General features: G+C 40.5%; 1 long non-coding RNA gene and 1 other non-coding gene across 2 annotated transcripts; both read right to left on the minus strand.

The window, feature by feature from the left end:
* Positions 1–4,916: 4,916 nt before the first annotated feature.
* LOC139028816 (uncharacterized) lies at positions 4,917–20,554 on the minus strand. Its single transcript, XR_011481028.1, has 2 exons — positions 20,482–20,554; positions 4,917–5,319 (listed from the first exon to the last, which is right to left on the minus strand). It is a non-coding gene; the product is annotated as an uncharacterized lncRNA (long non-coding RNA).
* LOC111975217 (U7 small nuclear RNA) lies at positions 7,622–7,676 on the minus strand. The gene has a single exon (XR_002878782.1). It is a non-coding gene; the product is annotated as a U7 small nuclear RNA (small nuclear RNA).
* Positions 20,555–22,331: the final 1,777 nt, after the last annotated feature.

The raw sequence follows: 22,331 nt of genomic DNA on the forward strand, positions 1-22,331 counted from the left end.
GCACACCAGATGTTACCAAACGTAGCTTCTCTGTCCTGCCGGTGCTTGGAAAATCCCGCCAGCTCTATATTATCCATGTCGTCGTTCAGCCACGACTCGGTGAAACATAAGATATTACAGTTTTTAGTGTCCAGTTGGTAGTAGGCTATAATCTATATCGTAGGTCATCCATTTTATTTTCCAATGATTGCACGTTGGCCAATAGAAGGGATGGCAGTGGGAGTTTACTCACTCYCCTACGAATTCTCAGAAGGCAGCCTGACCTCCGTCCCCTTTTTCTCCCTCTTTTCTTCAAGCAAATGACGGGTATTTGGGCCCGTTCCCGAGAAAGCAGTATATCCTTTGCGTTGGATTCGTTAAAGAAAAATGATTCTTCCAGTTCGAGGTGGGTAATTGCTGTTCTGATGTCCAGAAGTTATTTTCGATCATAAGAGACGGTAGCAGCAACATTATGTACAAAWTAAGTTAAAAAATAAGTTACAAACAATACGAGAAAACTGTKAAAATGGCACAGTTGGTTAGGAGCACGTAAAACGTCAGCCATCCCCTCCGGCGCCATTCRAACCCTTGTAAGCGCATATCAGATGTGTTCAGATGGTCCTATAGCCGCCATGCCATATTGGTACAACACTAAGTATAGTGCCTAGTGGTGGCTATCGCTAAAGTTTTAGCGGTATCGAGGGGAGAGCTTTAGCTAAGGTGRGCTTGCGACCAGTTATATAAAGCGTCAGCTAGCCTGTCTTATGCCATCTCGTGGACCAGACGATAGAATGGGGACAAGCTCAAATGGAAAGTACAAAGCAACTGGGTGCTAGACGAACTATGTAGGCTAGTAATATCAAGGCAGTTAACTAGCTAGTTGGCGTTCACCGGTAGYGCTGGTAGGCTAGTCTGGCTAGTAGAGCTAGCCCAGACCGGTTCTTGGTCACACCATAGGACTCGGAGTAGTCAAGAGCTGCCTAGGCATGTTACAAAGGTTAGGTGTTTGATAGACGATGCTAAGTCGTGAGGTTCTCGAACTTGGTATCAGTTGGCCAGTGTTCAGCCAGGTGTTATTATTCTGGCTCAGGCTGGTACCATGTTAGCAGGTGAGAGCAGTGTTGCTCTTCGATCTGGAGAGCCTCATTTTACCGTAGTGATGTGCGGTGTATGCGGTCAGTTAAAGCCGTAGCTAGCTAGTAATTCCAGGAATTTMAGTGTTTGGTTAAGTTCGCCCAGTATGGTGAAAAACAGTAGCCATAACTCCAGGAGAGAAGGTTCTATCAGCCGGGTTATATGTGAGCTACTCAAACCTTGACTGTGGGGTCCATACAGCTCAGCTAGCTAGTAGTAGCCTAGTGGGCTAAATTCCTAGCTAGCTGTAGTTAGCACTTCGTTATCCAAAGAGCACTGTTGCCCTTTACAGGCTGAAAAGTCTCTCATGACCGTTAGTAACGAGAGACACAACCAGTCAGCCTAGTCAGCAAGGGTGCTGGTAAGCTAAATGAGGGTAGAAGTAATGTGTAGGTAGAAGAGTGTGTAGGTAGAAGAGTTAGCAGAAAGAGCTAGCTAGCGGGTCCTAGCATTACTGAACGACGGTAGCTCCTGGAGTTAGCTGCATTTGCCCCCTGGGCCAATTGCCTAGCWATTGCTAGTACACTGCTAGCTGAAGAAAAAACGAGTGACATAAGTCTTAGGTGAGCTAGCTGGTTAGCTTCGACTAGTAGTGTGCCGTGGGCTAACCGAGTCCCAGCAGGAGACTCGCCCTGTGCAAGGGTAAAAGTAGCCAAAGCTACCCGGGCTATGTGTGTGCTGTTCGATGCTTAGCTGTGTAGCTAGATAATCCTGTCTAGCTATAGGAAGCACACTGCCAGGTGTCTGGCTTGGGTCACATTGGCAAAAGGTAACGGTAGCATGACTCCAATGAGTTGGGTACAAGCCTGTCGTAAATGGCACGCAGTAACCGGAGAATGTGCACTCTTCATTAGCTAGCTAGGTTAGCTTAGTGTGTGGCTAACAAAATCTCAAAAGTCTATTTCCATTKTTCCACCTTAGTGGGAATAAGCAGCACGAAGCAGATTGCTAAGTGGGCTGGTAGGGCGAGAGCTAGCCATATAGCGTTAGCTGAGCCAGAGACTGAGATGTAGCTGTCGTGTGAGCTCAATCTGCTGTCCTACTGTTGGCGGGGGAGTCCGTAATGGTTCACCTATGAACAGGTAAGCAGGAGAGCAGAGGTCCAAGTTGATAGCTGAGGAGAGTATTGAATCCGTAAGGAAGACGAAAAAGTGACAATAGGAGCGAACTATGGCCCATTATATCGGAAGTAGAGTGGTGCACTATTGGCCGTTGCTTCTGTCTGCCTACGACAGACGTTGTGTGATTGGATCTTCTTAGACTCCGCCCCTAAAATGGGACCCTACCCATAAGTGATAAACCGGACGAGTAATTCTAACATTAAATGTATGTGTGTTTTGGTAATTAATTGAGATTTCTTGTTTACTTAACTTAAACAGAAGAAACAAGAAGTGCATAATCAACTGACAATGTGACTCACCACCTGTATTCGGTCTTTGAAATTTGAAATAGRMTTTTTTGCATTGGATAAAAGTAGAGACTCAGAYCTACAAAATGGTATATCGTACACTGTATTTTTGAGGAACAATGGGAAAGTTTTTCCTGAGAAACAAATCTAGAGTAAATTATGAAGCAAACACAAATATCTAAAGGTTAAACAACAGAACATTTTAATACTAATGTTATATCTGTCAACAAATACTCATTGTTCAAACTATATGGCAGAAACCCATCACATTGAGTATTTTGTTGCTGGCCGACCGGACATCCTTGTGTTAGCCAATTCTTTTTGTTTTCACAGACATTCACTCAAACTATGAGTGACCCATTAAAAACAGAACATAATTTATCCAACATGCTAGGTTATTCAACCAACCCGTGATGTYAAGTACTTAAGTAAAATCCTTTAAAGTACTACTTAAGGAGTTAATTTGAGGTATCTGTACTTTACTATTTATACTTTGGACATCTTTTAATTTTACTTCACTGCATTCCTAAAGAAAATAATATACTTTTTACTCCATATATTTCCATGACACCTGAAAGTACTTGTTACATTTTGAATGCTTAGCAGGGKAGAAAWWTTGTCCAATTCACACACTTATCAAGAGAACATCCCTTGTCATCCCTACTGCCTCTGATCTGGCGGACTCACTAAACACACATGCTTCGTTTGTAAATTATGTCTGAGCGTTGGAGTGTGCCCCTGGCTATCCATWAAAAAAAGGAAATGGTTCCATCTGGTTTGCTTAATATAAGGAARGAAAAAMMATTTATACTTTTACTTTTGATATTTAAAGCTGCAATATGTAACTTTTGGGGTGACRTGMCCAAATTCACTTAGAAATATGATTTATAGCTCTGTCATTCTCATTGAAAGCAAGTCTAAGAAGCAGTKGATTAGTTCTATGTGCCCAAGTTCTATGCTTCCTGTTCTTTTGTTTAGTTTTTGTGTCTTTTACTTTTGATTTTGTACACCAGTTTCAAACAGCTGAAAATACAATATTTGTTGTTATGGAAAATATATTTCACAGTGGTTTAGATGGTTCAATGGTTTTCTACACTCATGAGTGCTTGTTTTGTCACATAAACTSAAAATAGGCAAACTATTAGAATTTTTGCAACCAGGAAATGCRGGAGGGATTTCTGCGTAGTGCACCTTTACAGTGTCTTCAGAAAGTATTGACACTCGTTGACTTTTTCTACATTTTGTTGTGTTACAGCCTGAAAWAAAAATCGATTAATTTGAGATTTTGTATCACTGGCCTATTTTTATAAATTATTACAAATTAATATAACATTAACAGCTGAGTCAATAAATATTCAACCCCTTTGTTATGGCAAGCCTAAATAAATTCAGGAGTAAAATTTGCTTAACAAGTCACATAATATGTTGCATGGACTTACTCTGTGTCTAATAACAGTGTTTAACATGATTTTTGAATGGCTGCCTCATTGCTGTATCCCACACAATTATCTGTAAGGTCCATCAGTCCAGCAGTGAATTTCAAACAGAGTCAACCATAAAGCAGGGAGGTTTTCCAATGCCCTGGAAAGAAGGGCACCTATTGGTAGATGAGTAGAAATTAAAAAAGAGGACACTGAATTTCCCTTTGAGCATGGTGAAGTTATTAATTACACTTTGGATGGTGTATCAATACACCCAGTCACTAKAAAGATACAGGCGTCTTTCCTAACTCAGTTGCCGGAGAGGAAGGAAACCYCTCAGGGATTTCACCATGAGGCCAATAGTGACCTTAAAACAGTTAGAGTTTAATGGCTGTGATAGGAGAAAACTGATGATGGATCAACAGCATTGTAGTTACATCCCAATACTAACCTAAATGACAGAGGGAAAAGAACGATGCCTGTACAGAATAAAAATATTCCAACACATGCATCCTGTTTGCAACAAGGCACTAAAGTAATACTGAAAAAAATGTGGCAAAGAAATGAACTTAATGTCCTGAATACAAAGCATCAGGTTTGGGGCAAGTCCAACACAACACATTACTGAGTACCACTCTTCATATTGTCAAGCATGGTGGTGGCTGCATCATGTTATGGGTATGCTTGTCATCGGCAAGGACTATTTTATTTTTATAAAGAGAGTAGGAATAGAGCTAAGCACAGGCAAAATCCTAGAGGAAAACCTGGTTAAGTGTGCTTTCCAACAGACACTGGGAGACAATTTCACCTTTCAGCAGGACAATAACCTAAAACACAAGGCCAAATATACTCTGGAGTTGCTTACCAAGACGACATTGAATGGTTCTGAMTGATCTAGTTACAGTTTTGACTTAAATCGGCTTGAAAATCTTTGGCAAAATTWTRAAGAATCAAGGTAAGACCCAAGTGCAGACTGTGTGAAGTAACAATGTTTATTGTAACCACAGGGGCAGGCAAACGACAGGTTTGTGAAAGGCAGGAAGGATTCGAATAATCCAGAGTAGGTGCAAGGTACAGGATGGCAGGCAGGCTCAGGGTCAGGAACAGGCAGAGTTCAGTAATCCAGAGGTGGAGCAAAGGTACAGGACGGCAGGCAGGCTCAGGGTCAGGGACGGGCAGAGTGGTCAGGCGGGCGGGTACAGGGTCAGGACAGGCAAGGGTCAAAAACCAGAAAGATGAGAAAAAGAGAGGCTAGGAAAAGACAGGAGCTGACAGGACGAACGCTGGTAAGCTTGACAAACAAGACGAACRGGCAACAGACAGACAGAAAACACAGGTATAAATACCCAGAGGATAAGTGGGGAAGTAGGGTGACACCTGTAGGGGTGGAGACAAGCACAAGGACAGGTGAAACATGACAGAAAATGGCTGTCTAGCAATGGTCAACAACCAACTTTTTAAAGAATAATGTGCAAATATTGTACAAARGTGCCAAAGGTGATTCTAARGTATTTACTCAGGGGTGTGAATATACTTCTGTATTTAATTTTCAATACATTTGCAAAAATGTCTAAAAACATGTTTCCACTTTGCCATTATTGGGTATTGTGTGTAAATGGGTGAGGGAGAAAAAATATATTTKATTCATGTTGAATTCAGGCTGTAACACAACAAAAAGAGGAATAAGTCAAGTGGTATGAATACTTTCTGAAGGAACTGTAAGRATATTTTAGCAATTACATTTACTTTTGATACTMGAGTATATTTAAAACCKAATACATTTAGACTTWTACTTATGTAGTATTTCACTGGGTGACTTTCACRTTTACTTGAGTAATTTTCTATAAAGGTATCTTTACTTTTACTCAAGTATGGCAATTGGGTACTTCTTCCACCACTGCTACCAACCAGGCCATACAGACAGTCAAGCAATGTTAGAGGATCTATGGATCTACAGAGTCAACTAAAATAAGATTTTAGGGCTAAGCTACCATTCTAATTTCCTCTCACACACTAAATAGACCATTACCATATTTAAGGTTTATGGCGTATTTCCAGTAAGGTAACTCTTTCACCTCCCTGCTCCATCTGGCATGGAGAAAAGTGTCACGTTGTAAATTATCAGAACATGTTCCTCTMAATGTTACGTCCGTTGTTGGAATGAGACCAAGGTGCAGCGTGGTATGCGAACATCTTACTTTTATTTAAAATGAACACCAAAACCCAACAAAATACAAAACGACCATAAAGTTCTGCATACTATACAGCAACTAACCAAATCAAGATCCCACAACCTAAGGTGGGAAAATGGCTGCCTAAGTATGATCCCCAATCAGAGACAACGATAGACAGCTGCTTCTGATTGGGAGCCATACCAGGCCAAACAAAGAAATAGGAAAACTAGATTGCCCTCRCAAATCACACCSTGACCTAACCAAATAGAGAAATAGAAAGGCTCTCTAAGGTCAGGGCGTGACACTTAAGGGATTTCAATACACAGAGGGACCTTACAAAAGCTATGGAGTGCACCACCCCTCAGGCTGAGAATACAACAGTACAGAGAACATTTATTTGGTATTATTTACTCATAAATTGAACTCGATGGTATAATAACACACAAAACATACTTGTGAATGTTTTCTTAAATAATCTATCATCATACATCTCATGTATCATCATAAATGACACTTAAACTAAAAAACATTTGTGAGCATAACAAACAGCAAGACTCTCCAGAATAAAATGAATAAGTCAATGAACAATTTGTCCATAGGCTACTCTACATTATGTATGGCTCAGGGCAACATATCAAGTTGYAGAATACATTTGTGATGAATTGAACTTCAGTTTATGAGTGGGCTATGGTATAGCCTACATACAGTAAGGTCACATTTCAGTTGGGGTACATCCAAATCATCTCTGTGTAGGGTGCACCCTTCACTGCTACCTATGGAAATTTTACGTCATGCCCCTTCATGATTACAGCTATTTTTTAAGACCACCTTTAACTTTGTCTTTTTCCAATGGGAGCCCTGCCAGGATGGAAAAGTAAATATGTAATGTGCTGAACATTCATTTCAGATGGAAAAAACTATAAAGCTGTCTTTTTGCGTAAATACATCAAGATAACATAACAACCAGGTGGCTCGAGTTCAAAGCTGTTTTGGAAGGCTAAGGTAGAGTATACATGGAGACGAATCACTGTGCGGAGCAGCCCTGCAGATGTGATTAGAGTAGTAGTYTAGTAGAGCTCTTAGTGTAGCTACCTCTTACGGATAGAAAACTGAAGCAAGAAAAAACATGGTATCGTCCCAAATGGCACCCTTAAGTGCACTTCCTCCCTGGTCAAAAGTAGTGCACTAAAAAGTGAATAGGGTGCCATTGGAGATMAATCTAAATTAGTACTGTTTCTGGAAACAGGAAATATAAACTAAGTAACACTAAAGTTACGGATGAATGAATGACCACCCATGGGACTGCCCTAAATGAAAAAATACTACAGAATACTGTAGTCCACAAAAACACCACAGTGAATACTGTGGTATTTAATGTAGTATTTGCGGTAGTATACTGTAGTATTTACAGTTAACTATAGTARAAATACTGTCAAAAATAAAACTGTAGTATATCTATAGTAATTAATGTAGTGTTTTTGTTATATTATCTTTGACATAGAAGAGGAGGCTTTCTCCTTCAGGAAACCTACTGGAGAAATACTAAAAGATCAAATTTTGCTAACATTACTGTAGTATTTATTCTATAGTATACTAAAACATTKTAGAGGAAGTACTACACATGATCGAAGGATGCTACAGTGTGTAGTATAGTATTCTACAGTATATTACATTTTATTATAGAATTCTACAGTAAACTGTAGTATTTTTCAATGTGCGTGCGTCCATAAAAATCCCCTCTTTTATCTTCACTTTTAGTATCAGTATCAATAAAGATGTAGGAGTCAGACCCACACAGCTCTGCTCACCCCATAATGCAACAGCTGTTGGTGGTTTCTATGTTGGAGGATGGTTTAGGAAATTCAKTTAAAATTGTTGGCATGCGAAGCTGCGGAACATAATTGAGCAATAACTGAACTTTTAATATGATGTCAGATTGGGATTGGCTGCTTGAAAGTAATGAATCTGTCCTCATGAGGCTAGTGTGCTCTCTGGACAAAACATAGAAGACTTATACGAGAGCATTAACATGTCTTCTACATGTTGCTGCATTCATAAATATTATGTGGCTGCATGGTCTAATGTCATCTCTCATCATTATGGTCTAGCACTTCCAGTAAGCCAATGGAATGATTTGGCCAAAGTGTCTGCTGTGTCCTTGGAAAAAAAGTGTTTTTGCAAAATGTGAAAAAAATTGATTTAAGTAGTGTGTAAAATGAATATGCCTATTCGGAATAGAGGAGTTCTTGAAAAACAAAGAATTCCATATTCCAGAATAGAAAAGAGATGCTCTGTTCCATCACTTGCTATGTCATATGTTACAGTTATCTGGGTTTAGTTTTGCCTACATTGCTTCAACCTACCCAGTCCTTTTCAGATCAGTGGTCACTGAGGATAACACAGCGATGTGTGCTATATAGGCAGGTCCTTGCCGTTCTGCCGCCATAGGCAAGACCAAAAAATGCCGCCCCCTGCAAAACTAGAATAATCCCAATGACGTTGAAAATATGTCTAAAAGACACTAAATTAGCATGTCTAAAATACATATTTTCCAGACATTGATGTTAGGTTCAATGTAGGTTCTGAATTAATGGTGAAAGGTTTTTTTTCCGTATGTTTAAAATACATATTTTCCAGGACGCTGAAAAGGCATTCGGACTTTGAAATCAGGCATTTTTTMGGTTCTGGACTCAAGTTGAAAATAAGTTATGTTTGGGCCAAATCAAGGCTGGTCCAGGCCAGACAAAATCTGAACCAAATCTGATTGGTTCAGATTTGGTCTGGACCGGACCAAAAACCAATGTTCCATTGATGTGGAAATCCAGTCAGGTCTGGAATTGCACCAAAAAAAGACTTCCAAAAGGCATCGGTGTCGGTCCGTGCTTACTGAGGTGTAGCCTACAGTGTTGCCTTTATGAATGCCATTCTATGTGGTAAGCCTACCGTTTGTAAAACACTAGCTATTTGATTGGAGAAACCTGCACGATGTAAAAAGTGTCAGTCTCATTACATTGTCATACACCTTATCTCCAGCCTGTAGGCTACAGAAAAGGCCACATACTCTTTCTACCATATCCTATATCTGTTACATGATTTATGTTTGATGATTGTTCTGACCGCACGTTGGTGGAGCTCTGCAGAGATGCGTCTCTCCAACAGCACCCAGAAGTGCGCTGGAATGGACAAGTAAAATATTTGTGCCCTTGCCCTTGACAAAGTGGACTCTGCTTATCAAAGGGTGGCATCAGCGCTCACCTAAAAAGCCCATATGCCACTGGTTGAGAGAATAGACATTGTTTTAGTCATAATTATGTGAGGTTTTATGTGTTTGTTGGAGGTGAGTCTTGGTCAGGTTAGCTCAGAAAATGCTGCCCTCGTCAATTTTTAAATTTCCTAACCTCAACTTCTAAATACTCTCCTGCAACCCGCCTCACCCAATGTGGTGTGGATCTGTTTTTTTTTTCTAAAGTATTTCTATTTACCTCCCGAACTGGAATACCTCAACTGAAGCTAGCTAGCTAACTAGCTACCAGCTATCAGCTATCAGTCAGCTAACCACTGCTAGTGGTCATCAGCTAACCTTTAGCTCGGAAAGCTCTCGCCAGTTCGTACAACGCGTTTTAAACCAGAGCATACCGGACCTATTTTTCTCTCCATATCCCCGGATTCCTACCGCAAACTCCTTTTCATCTGGATCATGGCAGCTAGCTAACCGCAACCCGGGTTGACTACTCCTGGCTAACGTTTCCGTCCCGGAGCAAGCACCAACTAGCATGGAGCTAGCCCATGCTAGACCCATCTCCCGGCTAGGGCTCCTGGGCTACTTCTGAGGCCCACTTCTCGACTACAATACCCGGACCCTTTCTACTGCCGGTACGGGGCACYGAGCCCCGCTGATCCTTCACGACTGGAATACCGACATAATCTGCCCGAGGATCCCAACAGGCACCTCAGGCGCGACGTCCCCTGAAGGCCCATTCTGCTAACCGCGGCCTGCTAGCTATCTATTGCATATTGGACTGTTACCTGATCCATCGGCCAGTTTCTTGGACCACTATACCCATATTTCCAATTGGACTTGGACCCCTCTGCTACTTGGAACCCTACTAATTCCACGACTGGTCTATCGATGTCACCGCACGAGGAGTAAAAAACAGACTTTCCCCCATCGCGATGTCCCTCTAAGGCCCTCATGCTAGCTTGCTAGCCCCGGCCTGCTAACTGCTAGCTTACTAGCCCCGGCCTGCTAACTGTCTGTATCGTCCGTGTCCCCAGCCAGCCCAACCACACACTGGACCCATAAGATCACTTGGCTTCGCATGCTTCTCCCTAATATCAATATGCCTTGTCCATTACTGTCCTGATTAGTGATTACTATCTTATTTCACTGTAGAGCCTCTAGCCCTGCTCAATATGCCTTAACCAACCATGTTGGTCCACCTCCCACATATGCGACGACATCACCTGATTTAAACGTCTCTAGAGACTATATCTCTCTCATCATTACTCAATGCCTAGGTTTACCTCCAATGTACTCTCTTCCTACCATACCTTTGTCTGTACATTATGCCTTGAATCTATCTATCGTGCCCAGAAACCTGCTCCCTTAACTCTCTGTTCCAAACGTGCTAGACGGCAAGTTCTTATAGCCTTTAGCCGTACCTTTATCCTACTTATCCTCTGTTCCTCTGGTGATGTAGAGGTTAATCCAGGACCTGCAGTGCCTAGCTCCACTCCTACTCCCCAGGTGCTCTCATTTGTTGACTTCTGTAACCGTAAAAGCCTTGGTTTCAAGCATGTTAACATTAGAAGCCTACTCCCTAAATTTGCTTTATTCACTGCTTTAGCACATTCTGCCAACCCGGATGTCTTAGCCGTGTCTGAAACCTGGTTTAGGAGAACCACCAAAAACCCTGAAATTTCCATCCCTAACTATAAKATMTTRCGCCAAGATAGAACTGCCAAAGGGGGKGGTGTTGCAATCTACTGCAGAGATAGCCTGCAGAGTTCTGTCTTACTATCCAGGTCTGTACKAAAAAWAWTMAGCTTCTACTACTAAAAATTCACCTTTCCAGAAACAAGTCTCTCACCATTGCCGCTTGCTYTAGACCACCCTCTACCCCCAGCTGTGCCCTGGAAACCATATGTGAATWGATTGCKCCCCATCTATCTTCTGAGCTCGTGCTGCTAGGTGACCTAAACTGGGACATGCATAACACCCCAGCCATCCTACAATCTAAGCTTGATGCCCTCAATCTCACACAAATTATCAATGAACCTACCAGGTACAACCCCCAAATCCGTAAACACGGGCACCCTCATAGATATCATCCTAACCAACTCGCCCTCCAAATACCTCTGCTGTTTTCAAACAAGATCTCAGCGATCACTGCCTCARTGCRTGCATCCGTAATSGGTCTGCGATCAAACGACCACCRCTCATCACTGTCAAACGCTCCCTAAAACACTTCAGCGAACAGGCCTTTCTAATCGACCTGGCCGGGGTATCCTGGAATGACATTGACCTTATCCCGTCAGTAGAGGATCTTAAATAAGCATGCTCCATTCAAAAAATGTTGAACTAGGAATAGATGTAGCCCTTGGTTCACTCCAGACCTGTCTACCCTTGACCAGCACAAAAACATCCTGTGGCGTTCTGCATTAGCATCGAATAGCCCCGTGATATGCAACTTTTCAGGGWAGTTAGGAACRAATATACATAGGCAGTTAGGAAAGCTAAGGCTAGCTTTTTCAAACAGAAATTTGCATCCTGTAGTACAAACTCCYAAGAGTTCTGGGACACTGTAAAGTCCATGGAGAATAAGAGCACCTCCTTCCAGCTGCTCACTGCACTGAGGCTAGGAAACACTGTCACTACCGATAAATCCACAATAATTGAGAATTTCAATAAGCATTTGTCTACGGCTGGCCATGCTTTCCACCTGGCTACCCCTACCCCGGTCAACAGCCCTGCACTCCCCACAGTAACTCGCCCAAACCTCACCCACTTCTCCTTTACCCGAATCCAGATAGCTGATGTTCTGAAAGAGCTGCAAAATCTGGACCCCTACAAATCAGCCGGGCTAGACAATCTGGACCCTCTCTGCCTAAAATTATCTGCCAAAATTATTGCAAACCCTATTACTAGCCTGTTCAACCTGTCTTTCGTATCGTCTGAGATTCCCATAGATTGGAAAGCTGCCACGGTCATCCCCCTCTTCAAAGGGGGAGACTCTCTAGACCCAAACTGCTACAGACCTATATCGTTTCTACCCTGCTGTTCTAAGGTCTTTGAAAGCCATMTTAACAAACAGATTACCGACCATTACCYACCAGATTACCGGTCATGGGTGCACCTCAGCCACGCTCAAGGTCCTAAACGATATCATAACCGCCATCGATAAGAGACATTACTGTGCAGCCGTATTCATCGACCTGGCTAAGGCTTTCGACTCTGTCAATCACAACATTCTAATTGGCAGACTCAACAGCCTTGGTTTCTCAAATGATTGCCTCGCTTGGTTCACCAACTACTTCTCCGATAGGGTTCAGTATGTCAAATCGGAGGGCCTGTTGTCCGGACCTCTGGCAGTCTCTATGGGGGTGCCACAGGGTTCATTTCTCGGGCCGACTCTCTTCTCTGTATACGTCAATGATGTCGCTCTCGCTGCTGGTGATTCTTTGATCCACGTCTACGCAGACGACACCATTCTGTATACCTCTGGCCCTTCGTTGGACACTGTGTTAARTAACCTCCAGATGAGCTTCAATGCCATACAACTCTCCTTCCGTGGCCTCCAACTGCTCTTAAATGCAAGTAAAACTAAATGCATGCTCTTCAACCGATCGCTGCCTGCACCGCCCGTCCAGCACTACTCTGGACGGTTCAGACTTAGAATATGTAGACAACTACAAATACCTAGGTGTCTGGTTAGACTGTAAACTCTCCTTCCAGACTCACATTAAACATCTCCAATCCAAAATTAAATCTAGAATCGGCTTCCTATTTCGCAAKAAAGCATCCTTCACTCATGCTGCCAAACATYCCCTCGTAAAACTGACCATCCTACCGATCCTCGACTTCGGRGATGTCATTTWKAAAARAGCCTCCAACACTCTACTCAACAAARTGGATGCAGTCTATCACAGTGCCATCCGTTTTGTCACCAAAGCCCCATATACTACCCACCACTGCGACATGTATGCTCTCGTTGGCTGGCCCTCGCTTCATACACGTTGCCAAACCCACTCGCTCCACGTCATCTACAAGTCTCTGCTTGGTAAAGCCCCGCCTTATCTCAGCTCACTGGTCACCATAGCAGCACCCACCCGTAGCACGCGCTACAGCAGGTATATCTCACTGGTCACCCCCAAAGCCAATTCTTCCTTTGGCTGCCTCTCCGTCCAGTTCTCTGCTGCCAATGACTGGAACGAACTGCAAAAATCTCTGAAGCTGGAGACTCTTACCTCCCTCACTAGCTTTAAGCACCAGCTGTCAGAGCAGCTCATAGATCACTGCACCTGTTCATAGCTCATCTGTAAATAGCCCATCCAATCTACCTCATCCCCATACTGTATTTATTTATTTATTTATCTTGCTCCTTTGCACCCCAGTATCTCAACTTGCACATTCATCTTCTGCACATCCTACCATTCCAGTGTTTAATTGCTATATTGTAATTAATTTGCCACCATAGCCTATTTATTGCCTTACCTCTCATATCCTACCTCATTTGCACATGCTGTATATAGATTTCTCTACTGTATTATTGATTGTATGTTTGTTTATTCCARGTGTAACTCTGTGTTGTTATATGTGTCYAACTGCTTTGCTTTATCTTGGCCAGGTCGCAGTTGCAAATGAGAWCTTGTTCTCAACTAGCCTACCTGGTTAAATAAAGGTTAAGTAAATAAAAATCTGTTGCCATAGGCGGCGGCCTAATCCTGCCTAATGAGCGGGCCAATCGTGTATGTAGGACATTTTATCAGCCAGTCTAGGTATTGAATCACTTATGCTGCAGCAATGTTTACATTTGAAGCCCCGATGCCAGTCTGTTTCTGCTSTCTTGCCAACTCCTAATGGATTTATCATGCCAAACAATGAGTTGGCAAGAGAGCAGAAACAGATCTGGGACCAGGCTATTCAATTTGCACACAATTAGAGAAATAGAATCTCCCAACAACACCGTACTAGCTGACACTGCAGCTACGAAGGAATTATTCAATTTTTCATTGCAGTACTTTTGACAGGTTTAATGCATTTTCACTGACAAATTATCCAGTCTCATATTTTACCCAAATATTTAAACAAGTTAGTTTGGAATGTTGGGGGTGGTTGGTCACGCTGGTGACAGATATAGAACAGCTTCCAAAAATGACATTACTGGGTTTACGTTGGCATCACCACACTACTCAGAGGCTCTTATTTGAGTTTGTCTTGCCCAGTGCTCAGTYATGGTGAGGAAAATAATCAGTGAGAGATTGTTACGGGTAATTGTTTTAACTGCWTGTTGAAAGCTGACAAATAGGAGTTCTATAAATGAATCAAACTTTACAGTGTCGGAATGAGGTGCTAATGTTTTACTTCAAGAGGATACAGATTCTGAAGAGCCAACCTTTTTTTTATTTTTTACTTCAACTGGAGGAGAGGAGTGTGTCGCGTACACTGACCTAATGTTTTATATGTTTATTGCAAATATTTCCTTCCCTGTGAATGACATGGCAAAGTAACAATCTTTCATGTATTTGGGGATTTCTATCATGTGAGAGAGCAGGAACTGGATGGAATGAAGGATTATAGTTACTGGAACAACAAATCTACCATGACATCATACTCTTAAACTTAATGGCTATTATTCAAAAACACATGGCAGTTGGTGCAGTGAGTTTGATCCAACACCCCCCTTATCCCATCTCAAATGCTAGCCCCATGTTTGAGAAAAAACACCTCCTGCGTTTTAACAGAGGGCCATTCGTTGCAAATGCAGATGTTTTAAAGGCAATTAGATGCTGCTGAGAACAACAACGAAACACACAAAACACTGCAAACCGTTGAATACGAGAAAACAAAGGGCCTTGGAGGCCAGAGTTGGTCAAAAGTAGTGAAATTGATATGAATGATCTGCCAAATTGACTCCAATCCAAATGTAGTCTGCATTAACCAATTCCTTGCCCTTTTYAATGCTGTAGACAATCKCAGGAACACAACATCAAAATAGCTGTTTGAAACTAGCATACAGATACTATCCACTGGGCACACCATGTCATTTCAACATGGATAATTGGGTAATATTTGGTTGAGACGTTGATCAATGCGATTACAACCTACATRCACCCACTCAAAAAGACAGCCAAAAGTTAGTTGAATGTCCAATGTGTTCTCACTATGTTTTCAACAATCTAAAAGCACAACCAAATTCCAATTGAKAAACAATGTCTAATTTTTGGTTTAGTTGTCACCCAAATGCTGATCACTGCGCTTTCAACTATTTAAAAGCCCAGCAAAGTTCAAATAGTTATATAATGTCAGATATTTTTTAGCACTGCTATCACTGTGCACCATCTAATAGCAGAGCCAAATGACCTGGATTGCAGTTGATATTACATTAAAAGTAGGCCTACATGGTGCAAGTGATCAATGCAATTTGAGATTCTGTACAGATTATTACAGCAATTGTGAAGATCTCCACAGACCTGCGACGACCGATGCACGCTGTCTTGAACATGCAGCTTTATATGATTACATYYGAAGAAATGTATAGTTACAGTAACCTCAAAATGTGTCCATGGAGGTGAATTGATATTGATATTAATAATAATATTGAATTGTGTTTGGTTGACAATGCAACCAAATGTTAACATTTAAAGGATATATATCTACTGCTTAGCCACTGGCTTAATCCCATTCCTTAACTTTTATTTTTAGTTGAGTTGGAGACGTGAATACAACATATAATTTGTTAACTTGTCGACAACTTAATAGGCTATTTATTGTATTTCAWAAGTGATGTTGAATTGTGTTTGGTTTTCAACACAACTAAATATCAACATTTGAAGTAGACTTTGTTTGGATAGTTCCATCTGTGCCACTGACTCATTCTGGATTTATTCCCAGTTTGTCTATTAATAACTGATATGTTGTATTCACGTCTTCATCTCAACCAAAAACCTAAACTAAATCTATGGGATTTAAGCCAGTGGCTCAGATGGAACTATTCAAGCAGTGCCTTCAGGAAGTATTCATACCCCTTGACTCATTCCACATGTTGTTGTGTTACAGTCTGAATTCAGAATGGATTAAATAGATCTTTTTTTCTCACCCATACCACGTAATGACAAAGTGAAAACATGTTTTTAATTCAATACATTGGGGTATGGCGACGATTACAGCTGTGAGTTTTTTGGGGTAAGTCTCTAACAGCTTTGCACACCTGGATTGTACAATATTTGTCTATTATTCTTTTTAAAATCTTCAATCTATGTCAAGTTGATTGTTGATCATTGCTAGACAGCCATTTTCAAGTCTTGCCACAGATTCTAAAGCCAATTTAAATCAAAATTGTAACTAGGCCACTTAGGTACATTCAATGTCATCTTGGTAAGCAACTCCAGTGTATATTTGGTCTTGTGTTTTAGGTTCTTGTCCTTCTGAAAGGTGGTTTCATCTCCCAGTGTCTGTTGGAAAGCAGACTAGACAAGGTTTTCCTTTAGGATTTTGCCTGTGCTTATACTGTAGCTGTATCCCGTTTATTTTTATCCTACAAAATTCCCTAGTCTTGCCGATGACAAGCATACCCATAARATGATGCAGCRGCCAGCATGCTTGAAAATATGAAGAGGGGTACTCAGTGATGTGTTGGATTWGCCCTAAACATAATGCTTTGTATTCYGGAWGAAAAAGTTAATTTCATTGTCACATTRTTCTTCAGTATTACTTGCTGCAAACAGGATGCATGTTTTGGAATATTTTTATTCTGTACGGGCTTCCTTCTTTTCTCTCTGTCATTGAGGTTAGTATTGTGGGGTAACTTAAATTATGTTGATCCATCCTCAGTTTTCTCATARCACAACCATTAAACTCTGTAACTGTTCATCATTGGCCTCATCCCTGAGCAGTTTCCTTCCTCTCCGGCAACTGAGTTAGGAAGGACGCCTGTATCTTTGTAGTGACTGGGTGTATTGACACACCATCCAAAGTGTAATTAATAACTTCACCATGCTCAAAGGGATATTGAGCATCTGCTTTTTTTATTTTTACACATCTACCAATTGATGCCCTTCTTTGCGAGGTATTGAAAAACGTTCCTGGTCTTTGTGGTTTAATCTGTGCTTTAAATTCACTATTTGATTGAGGGACCTTACAGATTATTCTGTGTGTGGGGTACAGAGATGGGATAGTCATTCAAAAATCAGGTTAACCACTATTATTGAACACGGAATGAGTCCATGCAACTTATTATGCAATTTGTTAAGCACATTTTTACRCCTGAACTTATTTAGGCTTGCCATAACAAAGAGGTTGAAATATTATTAACTCAAGACATTTCAGCTTTTKATGTTTTATTAATTTCAAATATGTTCTACAAACAAAATTCCWCTTTGATATTACGGGGTGTTCTGTGTAGATCAGTGACACAAAATCTCAATAGATMTTTTTWTTTTTATCAGGCTGTAACACAACACAATTTGGAAAATGTGAATACTTTCTTAAGGTACTTCCCCTTTAAAAGCTTGATATTTTGGTTGCGTTGTCAACTTAACAATTCAATATTACTTTTGAAATAAAATAAAAAATAAATACACGTAATGCACTTRAAATGCATTTTGATTTGATATAGTCCTATTCCTTAATTATTTTTGTGGGGTTGAGATTAAGATGTGAAACCAATATATTAATTATTCATTTGTAGACAAACTGGAATTAAAGCCAGACTAAGTCAGCGGCACAGATTAAACTATCTAAGCAGAATATACTGTACATCTCCTTCAAATGGTTGTGTTGTCAACTGAACACAATTCAGTYTCACTAAATATCATGACATTTTAAATCAACCACAGCTTTTGTATCAATAGGCCTATTATATTGTACATTTTTTGTTGAATAATGYTTCAATTGAAACAATAGCTGGTGTTGACTTTGCAAATGCTTTATAAGCCTAAATAGCATCAMTGATGATAAATGAGTGATAAAGTACAGTCACATTTCATTTGCTCTGTTAAACCTATCAATTGAAAAGACTTCATTAGCAACAGTTCATCTATTTATTTTTTAAGTGGAGATCTCTCAATAATKATTTTCATGATAGCACATTGGTAATAGTCAGTTACAAATACCATACATAAGTAGAGCTGGGCTAGGTTACAACTCTGGATAGGAGACCAAAGGGTAGCTGTAGGAGGGACTGCACAGCCTATTGTTTTTTTTCTGAAAGTGGTTGAAGATCTGACATTGTTTTAAAGGTAAAAATTCAACATATTTTATACAAAATGTAAATGTCACCCTCAAAACAACAGTTTACGTTGACAACTTTTTATAAATCCAATGTATTTTCCATGTAGATTCATAATACGTTAACAAATGACATTGAAACAACCAGTTTGTGCCCAGTGGGTAGCTATTACAGTACATGTAACACAATGTTTTGGATTGTGCAACATGGTTCTCGTGAGATGTTTGCATGCCAGTTGGGCCAAGCAATGGACACGGTAGACCACATCTATTGAAGCTTGTTGTTCATTGGAACATGTACAGTATATTATGTATGGTCCTTGGCTGTTAAAAGGTGTTGTTCAACTGCAAGAAAAGAACAACAAAAGTTACAGAAATATCAGGAGACTACTACTAACCAACAGGCTATAATTCGTATTTATTGGAAATGTAAGTACTATGGAAAATATTTGGAGGATTTACCGTTCAGCATGAATCCCTCTCTTGACTCAAATGTCTTGGTGTAGTTTGTTTTATGGGTGCTTTTATCATGGATGGGTGCCTACTCCAAACACCTAGAATGACCCTTTTATGTTGCTGGCTACTGATGGGGCTCCATAAAACAAGAGAATACAGCTATACCATTAAACACAAAGGATGTTTTTTACTGGAGTTAGGGGAATGGTTTTGATGCCTTTGAAGGCTCGTATGTGGATTAAGATCATAGAACTGCCTCATTTTTAAAAAACCTCCAGGCTTAGCCTAGGTTCAAAGATCCATAAAACACATTTCGACCTGGTAAAGGAAAGAGAAAAACACTCTTACGTTACAACGACCCATTTGCTGCCAAATATTTTCACTGTTAGTCTAAATAACACTTTATGGTTTCCTGCAGTTAACGTTAGGGCGTTGAGTTGCATCCTGAAATCCACAGATAGTAATGTTCAAAAGGGTACAGATGTGGCGAATAGGGCAAATTGTTTCCTAAATGTGCAGCCTGGACACCTCTCCAAACGGTACAATTCTATACCATGAAAAGGAAGCCTCTCCTTCTTATTTAGTTTATTATAATTTTTTACAGTGAATTAATGTGACTGACCAGCTCGATTCAGTCTTATGTAGCAACATTTGAAATTGAGTTTTTTATATTGGATAAAATTAGAGACTCTGAGCTAGAAAATGGTATATCATACACTACAAACGAGGAACAATGGGAAAGTAATTATGCTTTGAAAGTTGATAAACTTGTAACCCCGCTTTTGAGAAAATGGCCCTTGAATGTTTGGTACACCTACTGGAGAGCTCTTCTTTGTCACTAGGACTGAGGCGTTCACAATTTTGTCAGCCGGTGATTGTCAAGCAAATAAGTGCCAGTCTCACGGTAATTGACCATTAATTACATAAACACATGTATCAGCTCCTGGCTTCGACACATAGCCTACAAGCGACTGATGCAGACTTTCGGAACATCTACAATTTAAAAGTCTAATAAATCCATGTAATCAGTATGACTCATCTAACCTAGGTCATATGTCTTAGRGTGAAGATAAGCAGGTACATACTATAACAAACCATGAAGGGCATCGACACTGACCCATGATAGTGAGCCAGTCTACAGTCACACACACACTGTCACGCCCTGAKRTTAGAGATCCTGTTTATGTCTCTATTTTGGTTTGGTCAGGGTGTGAGTTGGGGTGGGTATTCTATGTTCTATTATTTGTATTCTATGTTTTMGCCGGGTAGGGTTCTCAATCAGGGACAGCTGTCTATCGTTGTCTCTGATTGAGAACCATACTTAGGTAGCCCTTTTTCCCACCTGTCTTGGTGGGAAGTTGACTTTGTTTATGGCACATAGCCTTTAGCTTCACGGTTTGTTTTGTAGTGTTTATTGTTTTGTTCGGCGTCTTTTCTAATAAAAAGAAAATGTACGCTCACCACGCTGCGCCTTGGTCCTCTTCTTTCAACGGCCGTGACACACACACAGTCAGTTGCAGATGGTCCAATGGCCTGAAATCAGCAAATGATCGAGAATGATTCTGCAATTTGTATGCTTGTCCCGAATGATCTACTTCGTAAGTGGGCAGGCCTTATCAAATAGTTTTTCATCTTTGATCGAGATTTCCCATTCAATGCATGCAGTGTTTAAATCTGGCCCATTATTTGATTTTCTAACAATTCTACCCTTGTGAGATTTCTATTGTGCATGGGATCATGGAGGAAGTTCTTATACAGATCATCTCTTAATAAAGTAAAGCTGTATCCTGGCTCAGTGCTTTTTTGGGGGGGGCTTTTGAAGACAGCTGAAGTAATGATTAGAAAGTCCACATCTGAGATGTATTTTGCAATACCAAACCATTACTAAAACCAGATGGGTGCAGGGCAGGCCCATCTCTGTTTAATATTCCCAGGGTTTTCTTAACAAGCCTTTTTTTTGCTATGGACAACAAAATGGTTTATTGTTTTGTTTTTTATTCATGTTAATATGACATGATCAATTCGATAGTAGTGAGATATTTAAAACATAACATGATCTATTCAAATCTCTAGTATTGTAGCATGAAATTATGAGTGTTTCTTTCTAAGACTGGTTTACTTCGATATCGACAATGTAGGCCTACTGTGAATGTGTTAAGATTGTATGCTATTGTTCCAAATCAAAATAAAATACAATTTTATTGGTCACATACACATATTTAGCATATGTTATTGCGGGTGTAGCGAAATGCTTGTGTTGCTAGCTCCAACAGTGCAGTAATATCTAACAATTCACAACCATACACACAAATCTAAAGTAAAAGAATGGAGTTAAGAAATATATAAATATTAGGTGTTGAGTGGAATGATCTTGCACCATGGGAAACATGCAAAATAAGCTAAATATTCTGCAAACAAATCATTTCGACAATTGATTGGACATTGCTGCCTTATTCCCTCTGCTTAAGATAGCATTTCACTGTCAACATAAGTTGTTAATGATGTAAATCTCAATTAATTTATCATAATATACATGACATACCAGGCTACCAGCAGCCTGTGAAACCACACTGAATGTTAGTGGAATGGTTAGAGAAGTAAGAAAAACAGCATGCATGAGAGATCCAGTCTTTCCATAAATATSAAGATGTAAAATTGGCTTCACCAAGAACTACTCCAATCTGTTTGACAGCCATGTCCTGCATGTCATGATGAGGACTGACTTTGAACTCCCACAAGCTATTCCGTCTGGCACGGGATCTCCAMTTGCTGTTTTTACAGCGTCAGACAACGTGTATCACATCATCAGCAAAGCGGAAAATTAAAGTTTACTGAATGTGAAGACTTCCTCACTTATTGTACTTTTAAGAGCAGCGTCAATGCCAAAAGTCTGAGGTCTTCCTCGTGAAGTGTAACTAATTTTACCTGAAGAAGCTGTAAATCCGTGACAATTAGGTTTAACTAGCATTAAAACTAAAGTACAGTATGTTAACCCATTGTGTACATGATGCATATAGTATGTGTTAGAGGAGTTGAGGGCACAGGTTTGTGTCAGTGTGTCAGCTTTTTAAGATAAGACAATGACTATCATCCCCACGGGGAAATTTTGTTTGCAGCTCTGTGCATACATGAACAAAACGCCAAACACAACACACAAGCTGCAGGTCGCCACAGAGCAGCGCCCTTTGGAGATTTTAGATCGTACCATGGTCTACATGCAGGCCTAAGGTATCAGAATAACTTTGAAAAAAATCACAAGTTGTAAAGGCAAAGCCAAGAATTCCCAACATGTGCAAATAGTATGGAGATTT

The sequence above is a fragment of the Salvelinus sp. IW2-2015 genome, linkage group LG15 (genome assembly GCF_002910315.2).
Source record: "Salvelinus sp. IW2-2015 linkage group LG15, ASM291031v2, whole genome shotgun sequence".
NCBI classification, from domain to species: Eukaryota; Metazoa; Chordata; class Actinopteri; order Salmoniformes; family Salmonidae; genus Salvelinus; species Salvelinus sp. IW2-2015.